Raw genomic sequence first — 21158 nt, 5'->3', positions numbered from 1 at the left:
AGACTGCCTGGATAAGTGTCCTATCTTTGCCATTCAAAACTTAACTGAACCTGGAGCACTCATCAAACTTTGCATGCTTCATTGTCTCATCTGCAATTACAGTGTAATTATAGTAACTACCTCATAGAGTTGTTGTGAATACATGTGTAGTATGCATGGAACAGTGTTTGCTCATAGTGCCAATAAATATGAGTTATTACCATTAAATGGACAGATTCCTCCTATTTCAGAGATAAAATATCTTACCTCCATATACTTGTGCTTCTAATTGAGCTAATGAGAGACTGGGGATATGCAGCAGCATGCCAGCAATACTCAAAGCCACAAGATAAATGTAGTTTATGTTGCTAGAGTATCAAACTGACCCTTAGGAAGTAATTTAAATGACCTCATCTACCTGTATCAACATGGATAGATGTCAAAAATGTCATTTTTGAGTGACGAAAGCAAGCTATAGAATTATGCACAGTGTAATAATATGATATTTTAAAGATTTTATTTATTTATTAGAGACAGAGAGAGAAAGAACATAAGCTGGGAAAGGGGCATTGGGAGAGGGAGAAGTACACTCAGCAAGGAGCATGGAGCAGGGCTTGATCCCAGGACCCTGAGATTGTGAGCTGAGCTGGTCAGATACTTAACCGACTGAGCCACCAGATGCCCCTGATAATATCATTTTCAAAACACAAAAACATAGAATCTTTTTTCAACATACATAAATTAGCGTAAATCTATAAGTATAAACCACAAACAAGTAGTGATTATTTCTAAGGAGTAAAGAGGGGACAGATTATCAGTGATGGTCAAAGGAGACTGCAGAGTATAATGCTCTGATTGTCTTTAAAGTGGGAGATTAGATTTATAAATTATTCGTTTACTAAGTTTCCTCTTTAAAAAGTAATTTAAAACATTTTTTTTTATTTTGCAACAAGCCCAGCTATATAATGAAATAGAAAATGAGTAAACATAAATTTTGAAAATAAAATATGACAAGTCAAAGAAGTTTTCCAATTGCAAGGCAAACTACCTACCAGCGCCTCCCAAGATGCACATTACCTTGTTTTATTGTTAAAGGAGCTTTAGAAGAAAAGATTGAGGAGCATCACATTGAATGGATGGGATGCCATTCCGTTTTTCTCCAACTAAGTTGATAATGCAACATGCATCCATTTACTCAGGCCAGAAGGTTAGCTAGCTATCTCTTTTCATTCTCTTCACATTCAACCCATATCCAAGGCTTACCTCTTCAATCTCTCTAAAACATGTCCCTTTCTCAATAATTCACACTTTTGTAGGGCATCCTCATCTCTTGTCTGAAATACTGAATGACTGCAAATCCTCAATACTGGTTACCTTGCCCCCAACTTCCTCTAATTCACTGACCCCTTGTGCCCTCATGATCTTTTGAATGCAAATACCATCAGGTTATTCTATTATTTAAAATTCTTTGGTGGCTCTCCTTCATCTCTAATTCACCTAAGCATATTTGTAGCAAAAAAATCATAACATGATAGGGTGGCTAACTGATCACCAAACTGTCCCTGTCTTCACTACCACAAGGTTTAGTTTGGAGGCAGATGCCTAGAAGGAAATAGATTTTGTAGGTCACCTTGCATCCAGGTAGGTCCAGGTGACAGGTCTAGCTGATGGAAAGTGAACAAAAATGAGGATTCCTCTATGGTCCACAGCCTCCTCCTTGTTTTTTTTTTTTTTTTTTTTTTTTTTTCCCTTCCCCTTCCACTGCCTGGATGCAGATCACAGGGCTCTGGTGATGATAAGACCACCAAATAGATCCCTGAATCACCACATGGAGGCCAGCTGCTGACTAATCAGAAATCCCTCTTAAATGCTCCCAGTTCCCAGTAAGGAACTCCTAAAACCCTTTTTCTTTCCTAAAGGATAAGATCACTATGGATGTCTTTTGTTCCACTCAGATGACTCTGAGCCTTGATTAGAAGCTTTGAATTTTCAGCCTCATCCCTGATCCCTCAGAGAAGGGAGAGAGATAGAAATGGATTTTATAATTCTTCATACCCATATAAGGAAGCCTTCATTAAATTCCAATCGTAGAAGGTTTGGAAAGGGGGAGAACCCATCCATACCAGTGCTGTGACACCCCCAACTCCGTGAGGACAGAAGCTCCTGTGCTCAAAACCTTTGCCCTATATATCTGTTCATCTAGCTATCCATCTGTATCCTTTATTATATCCTTTAATAACCTGGAAGATAGGCTTCTGGTTCTATGGATGCTCTCTCAAATTAATCAAATCTGAAGAAGGGGTCATGGGAATCTATAGCCAAATCTGACAGAAGTCAATGAGGGTACCAGTTTACATAAGAACCATTCTATCTTCTTGATCTTCTAACACTTCCTTCCTTCCTATCCCATCCTCCCCCAGTAGAATCTCGAACAGTAGCTGGAGAGGGAAAATGAGAAGCATAAGACAGAGAAGTTCTTATTCACAGATCTGCCACTTGAAGCAGGCCTGAGTTGGGGGCAGAAGAGAAGAACTTCCACTGCATTTAGTTCAGAGTTTTGAATTGTATTTCCAACTGAAAACTTTAATTACTAAAAAACAAACAAACTATATTTTTAACTGTCTAGTAGTTAAAATAAACAGAAAAGTCAAAGTGCTGCCAGAGTTTTTACTTAGAAATAAAGTTATCTCCTCTGAATAAGTTTAAAAGAAATGGTGGAAAATAAAAATAAATTTGGACTTTGATTTGTGAACTTGAACTTCATAAAATCTGCATATTCCATAGACCAGCTTCATCGTTATCAGAACCACTGAAATAATCATAATTTAGAGTTGGGGGTAGGCTGTAGAGAAATAGCTTTCCCACAAAATAGAAAGCTGGAGGCAGAAATATCATCTGAACCCATCTGGCATGACTACACTTTCTCTTTCTGGATGAAGAGCCAGTCTTTACGGTATTCAGTATGATTCAAGAGGCGTAATATATTTGAACATCATCTTAAGTTGAAATGTCTAAAATTTTAGTGTGATCTTTAGACCAACATCATCATTATCACCTAGGAACTGGTTAGAAATGTAAATTCTTAGGTCCCACCCATAGCTTACTGAATCAGAAACCCAGAGTGGTCCCAGCAGTCTATATTTAACAAGCCTGTGATTCTGATAAAGCTAAAGTTTCAGGCCACAGATGTAGGATATTCCAGAATATTGACATAAGCTTTTGTATCAAAAGGAAATAATTGAACAAACTTTTAGTGTCCTTTTAAAAATTCATAGAGCAGAGGCTCCTGGATGGTTTAGTTGGTTAAGCGTCTACCTTTGGCTTAGGTCATGATCCCAGGGTCCTGGGATTGAGCCCCCATAAGGCTCCCTGATAGGTAGGGAGTCTGCTTCTCCCTCTGCCTCTGCCCTTACCCCCACTCTTGCTCTGTTTCACTCTCTTTCAAATAAATTTAAAAATCTTTAAAAAAAAATTCAGCTGCCAGGACAGGACAGGATACTATCTGAGGACACTGCAGACAGGACACTATCTGAGCTGGGAGATAATTGTCCCAAAATACGTCCAGGGCAAGTAGACATAGCTGACAAACAGAGGGACAGAGTGGCAGGAAGCCATGCAAGAAATTGTGCTAGCCTCCTTCCACAAGTGTTTTATGTGCCCACAAGCAGTCAGGTGGGAATAAAGTCATATACAAAAATGTATTCATTCATACAGTTCACCAAAACCTCATGTCCATGACTGTTATGTATATGTAAGTGTTTTAAAAACTTAGATTCTTCTCTGAACACTTGGGAGTTCAAGAGTTTTCTACATGTGAGTCATACAATTGCATTATTTATTAAATGAGCTGGAAGCTTATGGCTTCTTACGCAAATGACTACCTGAATTGTTTCTACCCTCCATTTTCTCTGTCTCTCTCTCTCTCTCTCTCTCTCTCTCATACACACACACACACACACACACACACACACACCTATTTTATTAAAATCTGCACCAGTATACGAGTAAGTGAAAAGTCACAGCTGAATATCTACCTGATGAGAATGAAATAAATCAAGAGTCTTGGGTATTTGAGAGACTAGATCTGCCCCATATCATTTATTTATCACCCTCCATGGGTTGGGCACCTAACTACTTGTACTGACAACTTCATTACATTAATAGCTAATTTGTAATATATCTTCTTACATGCCAAGCTCATCATGCTTATAGGGATTTTCTCATTTAATCCTCAAAATAATTCATCAGCGGCATACTATTAGTATTCTCATTTCAGAGAGGAAACTGACCTTTATTAACACCCAAAGTCACCTAGCTGAGAAGTGGTGGAACCACATTGTCCACCCAGGCAGTACATCATTCTCTTAACCACTACACTGTATGGCTTCCTACGAAATTGAGAGCACTTTATATATTAGTCTATAATAACAGATAGTCTGCTTGTTATACATAGATTATCCATTTCTCATCTAAAGTGTATCAAGCCTTGCCTCTGCCATTTATTTACTTCTTGTAGGAACTGGGGCAAGGTACCTAAACTCATTGAGTAAACCAACATTATGAAGATGATATAAAGTATGTGCAACAGGACCTGGCATGTGGGAGAAACACTTTGAAAAACAAGGGCTGGGATCCCTGGGTGGCGCAGCGGTTTGGCGCCTGCCTTTGGCCTAGGGCGCGATCCTGGAACCCAGGATCGAATCCCACATCGGGCTCCCAGTGCATGGAGCCTGCTTCTCCCTCTGCCTGTGTCTCTGCCTCTCTCTCTCTCTCTCTGTGACTATCATAAATAAATAAAAATTAAAAAAAAAAAAAAAAAAAAAGAAAAACAAGGGCTGTCCCACCAACAACCAGTCAGTTCCTACTCCATCATAGCAAACCTGTAAATCTGAATGCGGGGGACTTATGTCAAACATATTTCTGACTTGGAAACTAGTCAGCTTAATGGTGTCTCCTGTGAGAAAGATGGCTTTGTATATTCAATTCATAAAACTCAAAGAATACCGACATGCACCAATCACAGGAAGGTGCACGCCAAAGCAGAGGTACATGCCAAAGCTACTGTGGACCAGCTCAAGCATTCACACTATAATGGGAGTTTATTCACATTGTCTTAATGAATCCTCCTGACAGTGAGTTTGATATTATTGTCATCATGTTCTAGATGAGAAAATGAGAGCATAGATGGTTAATCAACTTGTCCATGTCACAAGTAGAAGAGCTGGGATCCAACCCAAGCTAGTCTGAGTGTAAACATTCATATTATTCCCCATAAATTACACCGACTCCCTAGGATAATGACAGAGAGCTTATGCACCATTTTGGATACATAACTTTCTGTCCTTCGCCATTAGTGTAAATGATTGCTGACTGTAAAAACTAAGATCACCCTAAGTTTCCACTGCAGAATGTATTGTCATGAAAAATGCGTTCCTCTTACTTGGGCAGCAAACTTTTCATATGTGTGGGACAAGATGGATATTTCCTGATTTTTAGTCATATGTGCCACCTTCATGACTTTTGCTATTTCCAAGTGATACCTGTAAGGAACCACCATTGTTATTTGCCACCAACAGAAAGTATTTATAGAAATAAATACAAAGAGAAGTGAACAATGGCATTAGGCCCTAGCTACATAATGTTTCCTCTCTTTTCATGAAAATGGAGGTTGATAAGCATTTCAGAAGGGTAAACACTGGCCTCAACCTGAAACTTTCTACCTACCATCATCAGAATGATTTTATGGTATTGCAAAGGGAACACTATTCAATAGGTGATTTAATGGCATTTAATGCCTTATTCAGGAACCAACTCCAGTTGTCTCAGATGTCACAGAAGAACATTTGCTGTGGCCCCAGTGATATTTATCTATACTTTAGGAAATAACGAACCAGAATGTTTTCAGGGTTCTTTCTGGTCCTTCAATTTTATGGAAAATTTTCCTATTTATACCTTTGGCAATTCACCTATTAAATTAATGTATATTCAGGCAGTGCTCAGTCATGTATGGGTGCGTCATAAACATTGGTACTGTATAAAAAATACATACTTCACCCCCATTTGAAGGTACATCAAAGATCAGAACACAAGAAAGCAAGTTACCCAATTCACCTGTAAATTTAACAGTTCCCTAAAGCTGAATATGTCTCCAGTGACTAGAAACAAACACTGGGTAAATGCCTGCCTGTCAAAACAGAACATAGCTCACATCAGCTCAAAATAGTGTGAGGAAATTTTGCAGGCTATTTTCTACCAAAATAAAGAGCACTATCAATTCACATCTGGAGTTTATCTGAAATGATATATTGCCTTCCAAATGTGCCTTTCTGCCTCCCCAAAATATTTTATTTATATAAAAAGATAAAACAGACAATTCCTAGGGAGAAGGAAGATATGCAGAAGATATGTCCAAAAATGTGCATGCATATCTGCTTCCTCCTTGCTGGCTTTTCCCAAACTATAAACATTAAAACAATGAATAATGTATTGGAAAAATAATAGCTGATTAGAAATAAGACAACTTGATAAAAGTACTTAAGACCTGTTCATTGTTGATTGTCCTCTCTAGGGTCAGCAGCAGCTCCCAGATATGCAAATACTGGTGATTTTCAAATGAAAATGTCCCTTCTATTTCCAATTACCCTTCTGGAAAATTTCATTTGAAAAATTCACTAGATACAATTATAACCTCCATAAATTTTGCAGTCCCTTTCATAGACTTGAGTCTAGAAAACATGCATAAATGATTAGTAAAGCAAGTGACCAAATGTCATGCTTAGTTTTAAGATCTATCTGAAGATACTATGCCAAGAAACCAGAAGATGCTAATAGAAAGGTAAAGGAGAAAACCCCTGCCAGGGAGTCCTTCATGGCCAGTGTGAGAATATATTATCCAAACTGGGATGGATTTATAAAATTAAGAAGAAATGCATCAGTTCTGTAATAGTATGTTATAAACCACCCCAAAATTGGTTGGCTTAAAAGAACAATTATTTGTTATTTCTCTTGAGTTTTTGCATTGGCTAGGTGTTGCTGATTCTAGCTGAGGTTGGCTGGGAGTGGCCCTTATTTCATGTCTCTCATTCTCCTCATGGGCCCAATAGGCTTGTCTAGGCAAGGACATGTCTCTCCATCTCATGTCAAGGGCAGAAATTCAGAGGTGTAAACTCAATTGTTTAAGTGCTTTGTCAAGCTTCCACTTGAATCAGTACTGCTAACATGCCGCTGACCCAAAGCAAGTCACATGGCTGAACCTAGAATCAAGGAATGGGGAAATACACCCCTCTCCTTGGTGAGCAGAACTGCAGTCACATTCCAAACAACATGGATGGATGGCACTGATGGTCCCAGTTGTTCAGGGAGAGAAGAGAAGCATTGGTGCCACAAATTCAATGTATCTCAGGATACAATTTTAATAAATCAAGACATCCTAAATAATCTGCCTCAAGATGAATGTATATTGAAAAAGCAATTATAAGAGAAAAAGATGCCCTGGGGCACCTGGGTGGCTCAGTCAGTTAAGCGTCTGCCTTCTGCTAAGGTCATGAAACCAGAGTCCTTGGATCGAGCCCCAAGTTGGGCTCCCTGCTCAGCACAAGAGGTCTCCTTCTTCCTCTCCCTCTGACCCTCCCCCAGCTTGTGCACTTGCTCACTCTCTCTTTCTCTCTCAAACCAATAAATAAAATCTTTTTTTAAAAAAAATGCCCTTTTTTCTTTCTGAAAAAGAAACTTGCTGAAGATTTTGAGTTAGAAAGCCAGAAAATGAGTTATAGTCATGAAAATGACCCAGGTCTTGTCAAGCTAAGATCAACTAGCTCCCAACTAAACACCTGCAAAAACATCTACCTTCAGTAAGGTAAGTGGGCTAAATGAGGCTAAGATTGGTTAAGTAGTTTAACCAAAGATACACACTTAGTAATTGCAGACAGGCAAAAGTTCAAGTCTACTCATTTGAAATGGCTGGTTTCCTCCTCACTATTTTGTCTTAACCTGACTAGCAGATTATATCTCTAAAGACTTATTTAAAGAGGCAGGTCTTCATGGTGCCTGCATGGCTCAGTCAGTTGAGCTTCCTATTCTTGATTTCACCACAGGTCATAGTCTCAGGGTCTTGGTATCAAGCTCTGAGTCAGGCTCTGTACTCTGCCATCGGAGCAGGAGTTGGCTGGAGATTCTTCCCCTTTCCCTCTGCTCCTCCCCCTGCTCACTCTCACACACATGCTCTAAATCAATCAATCAATCAATAAAATATTTACAAAATAAAATTAAAAATACATTTTTTAAATTTTAAAAATAAATAAATAAATAGGTCTTCAAATACCTGTTGTCCCTTCTCATTATAATCTCAACTAATGCCTTTTATGAGACAGAGATCTTCCTCCAGGAGGAACACTTTTGTTTAGAATGCATTGTGACTGTTATCATTTGTTTTTCAACACCTAGGCACTTTTAACATATATCTCTGTTTATTTTAAGTGTGATTTTATTTTTTTTATTTTATTTATTTATTCATAGAGACACACACAGAGAGAGAGAGAGAGAGGCATAGACACAGGCAGATGGAGAAGCGGACTCCATGCAGGGAGCCCAACGTGGGACTCGATGCAGGGTCTCCAGGATCACGCCCTGGGCTGCAGGCGGCGCTAAACCGCTGCACCACTGGGGCTGCCCTTAAGTGTGATTTTGATTTAAACTTTTCACAGGACACATTTTATTTAGTAATCTAAGTCAGAAAAAAATATTAAAATTTAAAAATATATGTTAACCTTGCAGGTTTCAATGCAAGTATTTATTTCAAGATATAGATATTGTGTATACATATATAATGTTATATTTGACATGTATTATACATAAATTATCATGTTACCTATTATAGGTTATGTCTAAAAGATATTTTATTATAGTTGTACTGAGGATTAAATAATATAATACACCTAAAGATCTTAGTATAGTGCCTAGAGCATAGTAAGTAGTAAATAAACCATAGCTATATAGAGAAGGCATCGGCTTATCACATGAGGCCCTTTATTTAAGCCTCATCCTGGATATTAAAATTCAACTGGCTGATTAGTCTACCTCAGATCAATATATTTCAAGAGGCCACCCCAAACCCAGACATTCAAACAATCTTGCTTTGATTTAATACTGGGGGAGACAAAAAGAGTATCTAGGGAAGCTGTTTAGAGCTTTCAATGATGCAGAAGCACTGAAAATCATGAAGTAGATTTTATGCACACCTCACATGAAATTTGTCTAAGTGGCCATCAGACATAACCTAGAAGTTAAATGGGTAGACTCAGCCCTTTGGATGAATCCCCAGTCCCAGGACCTGCAAAAGATACACATTGCACATGATTTCTGCACCAAGTTTATTATTGGCTTGATCTCTCCTGTTCCTCTATGTGAGTATGCTATCTCTGGTTTATCCTAATGACAAACATCAACATGAAGGCAATGTATCCTGTCCTTCCTCTTATATACCTTATATACCTGTTCACTTATAGCAAGCATTTTCTGAGTATATGAGACTTTACTATAATTCAAGAATCACAAGAAATATGTTCCAGGCCTGCCTGAAATAAACTACCCCAAAATTTAGTGATGTAAAATAGTAATCACATATTTTATTATTATTATTATTATTATTATTATTATTATTATTATATTATTGCCTCTTATGGTTACAGTGTTAACTGGAGATAGACTCAGTTGGGTGGTTCTCATTTGGCCCTTTGTGTGGGTGGATTCAGAAGCTGAGGTGGGAGCCATCTGTAGGCTTCACTCATATGTCTTGTGCCTGGACTGGAACATCTGGAGCTCCTCATGATGGTCACTTTCTTTGTGGTCTAACCACATGGCCTTAAAGCATTTGTGCTTAATGGCAGCTAGACTTCCTAAATAGCAGTTCCAGGCTCCAATGTAAGTTGTCCCAAAACACAGAAATAGACAGAAGCTATATCACATTTCTAACCTGACCTTAAAGTTACCCACCAGAACTCTTATATTATTTTGCCAGAGAAGTCACAATATCCCACCAGTTTTAAGGGGAAGACACAGACAACCCCCACTTAACAGGAGAGTGGCAAGATTCTAAAAAAACATGTGGGACAAGAAACGATTTTGTGGTTATTTTTGGAAAATACAGTTTGCTACAGAGGGATAATGTCTTAGAGTATCTCGTCATTTATTGGTCACTCTCTTCTTCTTGACTTAGCTGTTCACATATGTTCTTCCCATATTCCCTTAGAGTTCCAAATTTTCCTTACTCTGTTATGCACAATAAATCAGTTCTTACCAGGATTCTCTCTCCACTGCCAGTCAGAACAAAGAGACTCTATCCCACCAGGAACCTGAACTTCTACTTTCTTTAGAGAGCCTTACTCAGATTTGCAAGTAAATAATACTTGGTCTTGCTCTTCATAGGACTGCAGAGAATGGTAGGAGAGAAAATGAAGGGAATATCGAAAGACAGGACAATAGCCATGGTCTTTGACAAAGACCTCTCCTCCTTAAAATAGAGCCCAGAAAGAATAAAGGAGAAGGGAATCTTACATATTCCAAGGAAAAAGATACATCCTAAATCATGCAAAGGAGAAAAATATGTAAACAAGACCCCATAGTCTTGGGCAGCATCATTTAATAGTCCATTTGAAGGTGGAGGAATTCATTGCTTCAGCTTGGAGTAAGTGTTTAGTCAACAAGATGAGAATGTCAGATACAAAAAGCTCCAGGAAGAGAAACAAAATTGTGAAACTGTTACAGCAACATCAAAACCCTCTTGGAAAAGTGCCCTGCTTCACACTTTTGTGTGTCTCTTGTGTCCATCAATATTGCAGATGGAAAAATAAAAGCGATTATAATAATTTCTTTGAGGATGCCTATTACATAAAAATTGTTCTGACACAATAATCCCCCACAAAGTATTCTAGGAAAATTAGTTATCCTTAAGAGAATATTGAGATGCCTGGGTGGCTCAGCAGTTGAGCATCTGCCTTTGGCTCAGGTCATGATCCTGGAGTCCCAGGATCAAGTCCCACATCGGGCTTCCTGCATGGAGCCTGCTTCCCCTCCCTCTGCTTATGTCTCTGCCTCTCTTTCTCTGTGTCTCTCATGAATAGATAAATAAAATCTTTAAAAAAGAGAGAACATTGACACATACTTGTACCAGTTTGGATTGCTTTCTGTAGCATGTAATCATAAATCCAATCAATACTGACTTAAGTAATTAAGATTTTTTTTACCATGTAATAAGCAGCTCCAAAATTGCCAGCACAGTCACAATAGTGGTTTTATGATTTCATCAAGGTTTCAATTTTCTTCTCTTTCCAAGTCCACTAACTTTAGGTGTGGCTTTCATCCACAAGGTTGCAAGATGGATGCTGCTGCTTCAGTCATCACATTCACATTCTAGGTCAGAAGTTCGGGGGAAGTATCAAAAGCCTTCTCCTTGTGATGAAAGAAAAAATTGTTCTCAGTAAATTCGGCATACATCTTATTAAGCAGAGGTTTGTCACATAACTATAGCAAATCAAAGTGATATTTTAGCCTTCCAGTAGAGCTAGGGGAAGATAAAGAAATGGGGGTTGTGAATTACATTTGGTTACAAAAGTAGAGTGTTTGACATAGTAGCAGTCCAGGAGGCTTCTATCTAATCCTCTGATCTAAGTATCTAATCATGGAGAAGCCTTAATCCAAAAGAATGTAATAATGAAATAGATCTTGAATACTCCATGATTGTCTATATTCAGCATTAACTTAAGGCAGCATGGTTGGGGCAGACTCTGTTGGTCACATTTCCTACCTGTCTTCCTTATTGGCAGAGACCAACTTCCACTGTCAAACCTGGTGAGATTGTCTGAGCTTCTCTTCCAGCTAGAGCATGATCATGTGACCAAAACTTGGCCAAGAAGACCCAAGGAAAAGTACACCATGGCATCTGGAAAAGATTTTCCACCAGACAGTAAGATCAATGTGTAAGGAAAAGTTTTCTGGCTCCTTCTTCCATCCTCTCTCCCACTCCAGTGTTTGGGATTCAGCTGTATGAGCTATGGCAGCCATTTTATATCAATGAGGCAACAAATCCAACACAAAAAATAATGGAATGGATGGATGACAAAGAATTTTAGTCATTGGTGAAATCAATTATGGGATCACCTTTTTCTGATTTTGCACTATAGGAAACTATGATAACCCTGTTTATATATGTTATTTATATTTTATGCTATTACTTGCAGCCCAAAGTGTCATATACTATGTAAAGATCTAGTGGAAACAATTGTAGATTCTAAACTAGCAGTCTTATACTTTATTTGCATGTGAATCACCACAGAAGCTTGTTAAAATGCAAATTTCTGATGCTGTAGGTCTGAGATTGGGCCTAAAACCCTGCATTTTTAACAGGCAGGTGATGTTGATGCTCCTGTTCTGCAGATGATTCACATCACACTTTAAACAGAAAAGTACTAACTCACATGCTATTGTATGATATTAATAAAGTCATATCACTTCTCTAGGCCTCAATTTTCTCATAGAATCTGCTATCTTATGATTCTAAGTATTACCGGAAGAAAATATATTTGTTTACTCTGCAAATGAAGATATACATGAGAAGCAAACTGAGAAAGTATACACGCTGTGATTTATGTTAAACCTTCTGCTAAATGGTCATTAATCTCATTACTTGATACAAATTGCAATCAGGATGAGGGCACATATGCCAGTGCTTGTTTCCATGACTGTCCAACTGCCCCACCTACATGGAAATATCATGGGAACAGAATATTAAACCGAGCTGTGTTTGCAGCTGCTCCCTAGATCCTCATTATGAATAATATGTGTGCTAATCAGAAATTCAATTAATAGAGATTTGAAAAGATTTAGAGCAATACATCCTTTACCCAACCTCATTCTCTTGCAATGAGACTGAAGAATGAATGTGATTATTTTCATAACAAAAAAGCCATCTGCCTACAAGGGTAATTGCAGCTTGGTACCCTCTGTCCCAGGTACTCTTGGCAGCCCAGAAACATCTTGGTCCAACACTGAAGTCTATCTGTTTTCACATTTGAGCATTTTGTCTCTCTCACCTACCATCACTGCGCTCACTTATATAACTGGTTGAAAATAACCTGCCCTCCCCATGGTACCCCTCCAACTAGAGTGGTGGACATTTCTTTTCCTATACCCTGAAACATGTCAGGTGCCAGGGAACAGTGGAGCTCTGTTATACCATGAGTAGGGAGATGAGAGATATTCTTGTATTTTTTCTTATACATATTTTTCTTTTTAATAGAATATTTCTTAGAACTGGTTTAGATTACAGAAAAATTAAGAATATGGTAGAGTTCCAATTTCCCTCACATTACTTTCTCCTATTATTAACATCTTATATGAATATGACACTTTTTTCAAATGATGAACCAACAGTGACATACTATAATTCACTAAAGCTCATAGTTTAGTTACATTTCCTTGGTTTTTACCTCACAGTCTTTTTCTGTTCAAAGTTCCACATTACATTTATATTATATCCCTTTAGGGTCCTGTTGGTGGTGGTCATTTCTCAGACTTTGTTTAGATGATCTTGAGACTCTTAAGGAATTCTGGTCCAATATTTTGTAGGAAACTCCATTATTAGAATTTGTCTGATATTTTTATCATAGTATTTTTTAAAGATTTTATTTATTTATTCATGAGAGACAGAGAGACAGAGAGAGGCAGAGACACAGGCAAAGGAAGAAGCTCCATGCAGGCTCCATGCAGGGAGCTTGACGCAGCACTTGATTCTGGGTCCCCAGGATCACACCCTGGGCTGGGCTGAAGGCAGCACTAAAGCGCTGGGCCGCCAGGGCTGCCCCATAGTAAGTATTTTCATGGGCCACTGAAAAGAAGATCAGACAGACAAAATGCTAATTTCATCAAACCCCATCAAGCATACAAACTAGCAATGTGATTTTTAACCATTGATGTTGAATTGGCCTTGACCATCTGGCTAAGGTAGTGTTTGTCGGGTGTCTTCACAATTAAATTACTCTTTCCGCCCCTTTGCATGCTGTACATTTTGGAAAAAAGTCCTTTTAGGCAGCCTACATTTAAGGAGTAAGGATTTATGCTCTAGTTCCTTGAGGTGGAGCTCTACATAAAATATTTGAAATTCCGTGTGAGGGAGAATTGTCAATTCTTACCTATTTATTAATCTATTCAATAATTAATTTATGTCATTTGGAATCATATATACTTATTTTGTACTCTCAGTTAAAGTCTAATATCACTCTATTTTTTTCCCTGCAAGTTGTCCCATTTTGGCCATTGGCTTTTCTTTCCCTTTGGCATGTCCCCGTTACTGTATATGTGTATCTTCTTCCTTTTTTTTTTTTTTTTTTGAGTCCTTTCCTACTTTCTAATGCTGCAAGATGATCCAAGCTCATCTTATATATCTCCTCTCCAAGCCCATAGAATCAGTCATTTCTCCAAATAGCCCTAGTTCACTGTTTTGGAGAACAGTGTTAGAAACCAAGGTCTGGGTTCTTGTGTGTTTATTGTTATTGGAGTGTTAATTCTATTGGAGTGTTAATTTTGTTCTATGAGTCCTTTAAACTGATTGAACAAAAAAAATGTGTTTATACTAATTCATGTATATACACATATCTATAAATATTTATGTATGTGAAAATCTGTATCTATATGAAGCTAAACATAAGTTCATACTGATGCTCCCAACTCTAATCCATTGCTATATGGATCATTCTAGCCTCCTCTCTTGCTTATCTGGAACCTCTCATTCCAATAATGAAAGAACTATCCCCTGCTATCTGCTATCCATTTAATTAATTCTTCTATTCTAATATATTGTATGGCAATATCATAATTGTTAGCCTGAATCCCCATGAAAAAATAGGGTAGTTTTTTTCTTTCTTTAGTCTTACAAACTCAACTCATTTCCAAAGATACTTAGGTTGGCACATTTTCCCCTCATTGGCTTTAGTGGGGTAGTTTTATACATTGGTAATATAGTTACCAGTTACCAAGGTTCTCTTGTCACTGTCTATATTGCTTCTTGGGGTTCCAAGATTCTTTATTTGTATCTTTATATATTCAATGATAATTTGGAGTTCAAAGTAAATAGTGTAGCTCAATATTCCTCACTTCACAAACCTTTCCATGCCATGATTTGTCTGCTTTTCATTTCATATCATTGATGAATTAAATTATAAATTCATAGCATATAACAACTATTAGGAGTTTCAGGGGTTTTCTCACCTGTTTAGCCAAGAAATGGCAGGCCAAACAAATCGTATGGTTTGTCCAAGGACTAGGACTCAACTCTCTTGGTTCCCAATCCAAAGCTATTTTCCTTACACCACCTAATATACAGGGGAAAGAGTGTTTTCTGTATGGGAAATCAAACTTTGGTTAGTTCTGGTGTATCTAAGTTCCCAATTCATGATGACATCACAAACTTGGGCTTGTCACATTGTGGCTCCTTACATAGTATGCTTTCAAGTCAGTTAACTCTTCCCCTTGTCCTATAAGAGCATTCATGCCTACTTAGACATAATGTGGTCCCTTCCAGGACAGCCTCTAAGCTGTCATTGGACTTGGATTGAATCTTCCTTCCAAATTTTGTGAAAATAAAAGGGCAGATGAAGAGTGGATCTCTTTGGATCAACGAAAATCATAAATCTTAGGTCTCATTGCTCAGAGCATCAGCTCCAGCATTGTCTCTTCCTATAGCCTTCCCAGATTCATGGCTCTTTGCCTTAGAGCATCTTTTCTCTGTGTTTCTATAGCCTTTGTCACACTACCTTCCGTCATTAGAAGTAAACTCCTGAGGTCTGGGACCATGGCATTTATATTGATTCCTTCCGCAGATAACTTTATATGTGGCAAATAAGACCTCTTGATTAATATTTGTTTAGGTAATTAGTAAAAAAATGAATGGAGTTAGAAACATCATTAAAAAGTTAGAAACATGAGAGAAAAAGGAGAAAGAGAAAGTCAATGTCACCCATGAGAAAAACAAACGAAGGATGAAAAAGTGTAGGATTGGAGTTACATTAGTTACTCTACAGCCCAGAGAAGAAAGGAGATTCAAGCCACCTGGGAAAGAGTCCATCCATACTTCCATAAAAACATAGATATGGGACAGCCATGAATGCACAGTCCTTCTAGAATGCTAACCACTGTGACGTCAGTAAGGATCCTTCTTTGCATCCAAGATAGAGGGTGATCACAGACTTATGACATTAGGTTAGAAGAAATCTAAAACCATCCTACCTATCTTTCTCTTGCCTGTTGCTCTACTTTGGAACTGCCCAGCAGTATAAATGAAAGTCAGAGTATCACAGGTTGCATGAGAAGGGATTCTTGACAGGACCAAAGGTCATGAGAGCCAAAGGCTCATACTCCCATTTGAGGCACCTGTTAGCCAAGAGACAGAAACCTAACCTTGGGGTTCAAAGTCACAGAACCTCAAAGATCGTTTTAATTTTTTTTAATTTTTTTTTTATGATAGTCACAGAGAGAGAGAGAGAGAGAGAGAGAGAGGCAGAGACATAGGCAGAGGGAGAAGCAGGCTCCATGCACCGGGAGCCCGACGTGGGATTCGATCCCAGGTCTCCAGGATCGCGCCCTGGGCCAAAGGCAGGCGCTAAACTGCTGCGCCACCCAGGGATCCCTCAAAGATCGTTTTATAACAGTGACTGGTGCCTTCACAGGGACATGAGAAAGGGTAACAGAATTTGGAGTAAGTTCAGATGAAAATGCTGAAAAAAATTAGCCTTTGATAATGGACCCTAGGGTAATCAAGAACTGAACAGAATGATGGAAGAGACTACTAATTGAAATTGCTTCTGAAAAGTAAATGAAAGTAATAGATAATGGACAAAAAAGTCTACAAACATGGATCCAAATCTGGCCACTTCCACTCATTAACTGAATGACTTTGGGCATGTTACTTGTACTTCCCTAGCCTTACCTTCATTCCTTATAAAATTAGGACAATGATACTTATCTGGTAAGCTTGTTATAAGGGTGAAATGAGAAAAAATAGGTAAAATAAAGAATCTGAAATACAGAAGAAGAAGTCATCGTTATATGATGGTTACTATCACTGTCATCACCATCAGCAATCACCAAACCACAACTGCCAAAATTTATCAAGTATTTCTTGTTTGCTAAATATTTTACTCTTGTGTAAGATGTAGTTGTTATTGTTAATATTATTGTTGACCAATCAGTAATATCAAAAGGTTATGGAATTCCTTGTTATATGGTCATCAAATGAGACTAGTTTTCTTCTACCTTGAAGAATTTCTGTATAACAGTCTAAAGGCAGGAAAATGGTAAGTGATGCCACCCAAGTCTTTTGCGTTCTTATGATTCATGATAAAATGAGATATCCAGGGCAATGCTAGTTACAAGATAGATAGGAAGAAAGACTGTGGCATTTGTACATTTCCCAGTCTTCTGAGAAGTAGCCTCCAATGACTAGTGCCTTATCAGTCCAGAGAGCTGGTTTTATGAACTGGCTTCAGACAGCTGCAGCCACGTGTCTCTTTAGAGTAAGGGCTGCATTTCTCTGTCACTGGTAACAATTTATCTTAAGGAAGAGGAAAGCAAATTGCCACTTTAAAAAATCCTGCATAAATTGCAGGAGCATTAATTGCTATTGCCCTTAAGCTTCTGGGAACTCATGCTGTCTTTCCACGGTGATTATCATGATTACATGCTATTTTAATTTTATATTTAGGTCTCTACAGAAATTGCAGATATGTTTCAGCTTAGCTAGAGGAGTTTTCAATCAAAACAAGTTAACATACTTTTCCTTACTCTAGATTAAACTCAGTATGGTTATGTTCATCTTGAATGCATGATCACATCCTTGGGCTTCTCAATGGGAAATTTTGGATGCATATCCAACCTTGTCATAGCCATCTGGAAAGCCTTAGGGGATCATTTGGTCTAGGTCCTGACCTTCAGTACTAGGCTAGTCCAGTGAGGAAATGGCAAAAAGATCAGGCTATATCCTTCCCTCTCACTGACCTGGAATAGTTTGAAGCTAGTGCCAGACTCCCTCTGGTTCCCATTATCTTTGTCTGATACAACGCAGTAAGACTTTCCTGGTTAAATAAGGGAACAGATAACTCTTGATGAGCCTGAGAGCCAGAAGGAGCTCATGTCCAGGGCTTTGGTGGCTCTAATGTTTCTTAAAATGGAGATATGTGCTGTCAAAGCCAAATAAGGAGCAGAAGATTATAACAGGTTCCTCATTCTGCAGGGGTCTGTCCCTTTCCTTTCTCTACTGACTAGGATTTTATTCCCCAAGCTCAGAGAATATTACAGCTGAAAGACAAGAGTTGTTAATAGAAGAGATGGTGAATGGCAAGGCAGAGTGAAGAATTCATTTAAAAATAGGCATGACCAAATCCAGAAAAAGGCCTGACCCACTGACCACTAAACCAGGACCTAAGTCCATCAAGTGTTATGGGTTTCTCTTTCAGATCTATAACATATTGCCAAAAGAACACAGATTTTGTTTTTTTTTTAAGATTGTATTTATTTATTTGTTTATTTGTTTATTTGAGAAAAAGAAAGTAGAGGGAGGGTCAGATAAAAAGGGAGAGGTAGAGAATCTCAGGCAGATTCTGTGATGAGCCTGACACGGGGCTCCATCCCACAACCCCAAGATCACAACCCCAGCTGAAATCAAGAGTCAGACACTTAAAAATAAATAAATAAATAAATAAATAAATAAATAAATAAATAAATATAAAAAATTAAAAAAAAAGAGTCAGACACTTAACCAATTGAGCCAACCCAGACACCCCCACAGCCGCCTTTCTAAATAACACAGTCTGGGTACCCATTTCATCCCTGTCAGAAAATGAACATCCTACATAAGGATCAAATAATTTATGATTTCAGCCACAATGGAAGATACATTTCACCAAACACCAGGAATTGTTTTATACCAACTTTTCAAAAATAAGTGAATTTTATTTATGTTTTCTCTCTTGAAGCTGGTGACAGAAAGCTCCTTCTCTGAAATCCATATTGGTACTAAGAAGTTGGTGGCATAACAAGAGAGAATTTATGGTGGCTTTGGTCAAATCTACTATAATTCAAAACCTTTTTGCCTTTCAAGGCCCACACAACAAATCAGACAATTTCCACAAGATGTTATATCTTGTCCGGGGTTAGGAAGACATGACATAACTAGGAAACCTGAGTCTAATCCTGCCTTTACCACTAATGGGTCATATATACTTCAGAAGGCACAGCTTTCCTGGGCTTCAAGTTCCTCATCTGTAAAATAAAGTAGTTGGGCTAACTCAGCATTTCTCAGCACTAAACACATTTGAATCACATGGCAAAATTTTGAAAAGGTGATGCCCAGGACTTACCCTAAACTAATTATATTACATATTTCAGGGGGCAGAGCTATTTGTTAATAGTTCCTCAGGCTGAGACCCATGAGGCCAGATTAGTCCTGAGTTCACATGGTGTGGACATTCTATCACTTTTAGTTCTACACCACCTTGGAACTTCTGCTCACCTCTGAACTTTCTCTTGCGTGGAAAGCAAAATTCTAAGAAGACCATCAATGAGTTATACCCTTATATCAACCTCTTGGAGTGCAAGTAGAGCCTGTGACTTGCTTCTGGCCAAGAGAATATGGCAAAGGTGATGAGACAGTCAATCTCATGATTATGTCACATTTCGTATGACAGACTGGACAGAGAGATTCTTCTGTGGGCTTTGAAGAAGTAAAGTGCCGCGTTGTGAAAGGGTCTCTGTCATGAACTATTTGTTGCCCCTATCTCCAAAATTCATAGGTTGAAATCTCATCCTTATTGTAATCATATTTTGAGGTAGAGTCTTTGGGAAATAATTAGAGTATGAGGGTGATCATGATCTAATGATCATGAATGAGCCTTCATGAATGGGATTAGCACCCTTATGAGAAGATATTAGAGAGCCTTGCTCTCTTTACATCATGTGGGGACATAAGGAGAAGGTAGCAATCTGCAACACTGGAAGAGGGTCTTTATCCAACTAGGCTGGCATCCTGATTTTAGACTTCCAGGCTTGAGAACTTGAGTAATTTCTGTTGTTTATAAGCCACACAGGCTATAGTACTTTGTCAAAGAAGCCCAAACCAAATAAGATAATATCTGTGAAAGCCACACAGCCAGGACTGTGGCTATACCCTCTGGTCTCTGGAGGACAACCTGCAAGAAACCAGGGACCTCAATCCTACAATCACAGAGCTGAATTCTGCCCAAAACTATGTGAGCTTGGAAGGGAATCCAGAATTCCAGAAAGAAATGGCCCTCACCAAGACTGCAGCCTTGTGGCACCCTGAACAGAGTGCCACAATCTTTGTCTGGTCTCCTTACCCATAGAAACTGTGAGATAATAAATCCATATTGTTTTAAGTTGCTAAATTTGTGGGGATTTGTTACACAGCAATAAAAAAACTAACATGTCTTCCAAATATTATACTCATGTCCAGCATGACAGTGCCCAGTGATATTTTACAGAAAGATAAATGAGATATATTTTGGAGAAAACTGGACTTCTAATGCTGAAAAATAAATTGTAGAATTAAGATTTTCAAAAAAGGGAAATAAATACATATTCAAAATTTAAGTTATAATTTCTCAAATTTACATGCTTAAACATTTATTTTAAAAATTTATTTATTTTTCATTCAAGAAAGATGCATGTCAATATCTTTGCTTTCACAAAACCAGATGTCTTCCCATATCTTGACTTCATGTTCCCATTGTAAAATGAGATGAGTAGAGAAGTTTTTTTCAATTTCTTTTTTTTAAGATTTTTATTTATTTATTCATGATATAAACAGAGAGAGAAAGAGGTGCAGAGACACAGACAGAGGGAGAAGCAGGCTCCACACTGGGAACCCGACGTGGGACTCGATCCCGGGACTCCAGGATCACGCCCTGGGCCAACGGCAGGCGCCAAACCACTGAACCACCCAGGCATCCTCTTTTTCAATTTCTATGATCCTAGGCTCTTAGCATAGTGATCAGATCAGCAGAACGATGAAGGGGGTAGACAGTTTGAAGTCAGTCTGATCTGAATTTAAACTCTGCCTCCACTCCTTATTACTTGTAGATTTTGGCAATTTTACTAAGCCTCGGTTCCCTCATCTA

General features: G+C 38.3%; 2 long non-coding RNA genes across 5 annotated transcripts in view; one reads left to right on the top strand and one right to left on the bottom strand.

Annotated features, from left to right (window-relative positions):
• Positions 1 to 16154, bottom strand: part of LOC112668642 (uncharacterized) — a 70604-nt gene extending 54450 nt beyond the window's left edge. For 2 of the 4 annotated variants that reach the window (XR_004808525.2, XR_004808527.2), the window contains exons 1-3: positions 15238 to 15404; positions 11780 to 11914; positions 11220 to 11424 (exon numbers count right to left, since the gene is read on the bottom strand). This is a non-coding gene — a long non-coding RNA (uncharacterized LOC112668642). Of the gene's footprint in view, positions 1 to 11219; positions 11425 to 11779; positions 11915 to 15237; positions 15405 to 16077 lie in introns of those variants that run through there. The other 2 variants (XR_004808526.2, XR_003141758.3) reach the window with 2 other exon arrangements.
• Positions 11304 to 21158, top strand: part of LOC118352061 (uncharacterized) — a 67733-nt gene continuing 57878 nt past the window's right edge. The window contains exons 1-2 of the long non-coding RNA XR_004808528.1: positions 11304 to 11483; positions 11799 to 11951. This is a non-coding gene — a long non-coding RNA (uncharacterized LOC118352061). The remainder of the gene's footprint in view (positions 11484 to 11798; positions 11952 to 21158) is intronic.

The sequence above is a fragment of the Canis lupus genome, chromosome 23, assembly GCF_003254725.2.
Source record: "Canis lupus dingo isolate Sandy chromosome 23, ASM325472v2, whole genome shotgun sequence".
Classification (NCBI taxonomy): domain Eukaryota; kingdom Metazoa; phylum Chordata; class Mammalia; order Carnivora; family Canidae; genus Canis; species Canis lupus.
Note: the sequence above shows the minus strand (reverse complement) of the source record. Positions and strands in the feature narration are given on the sequence as shown.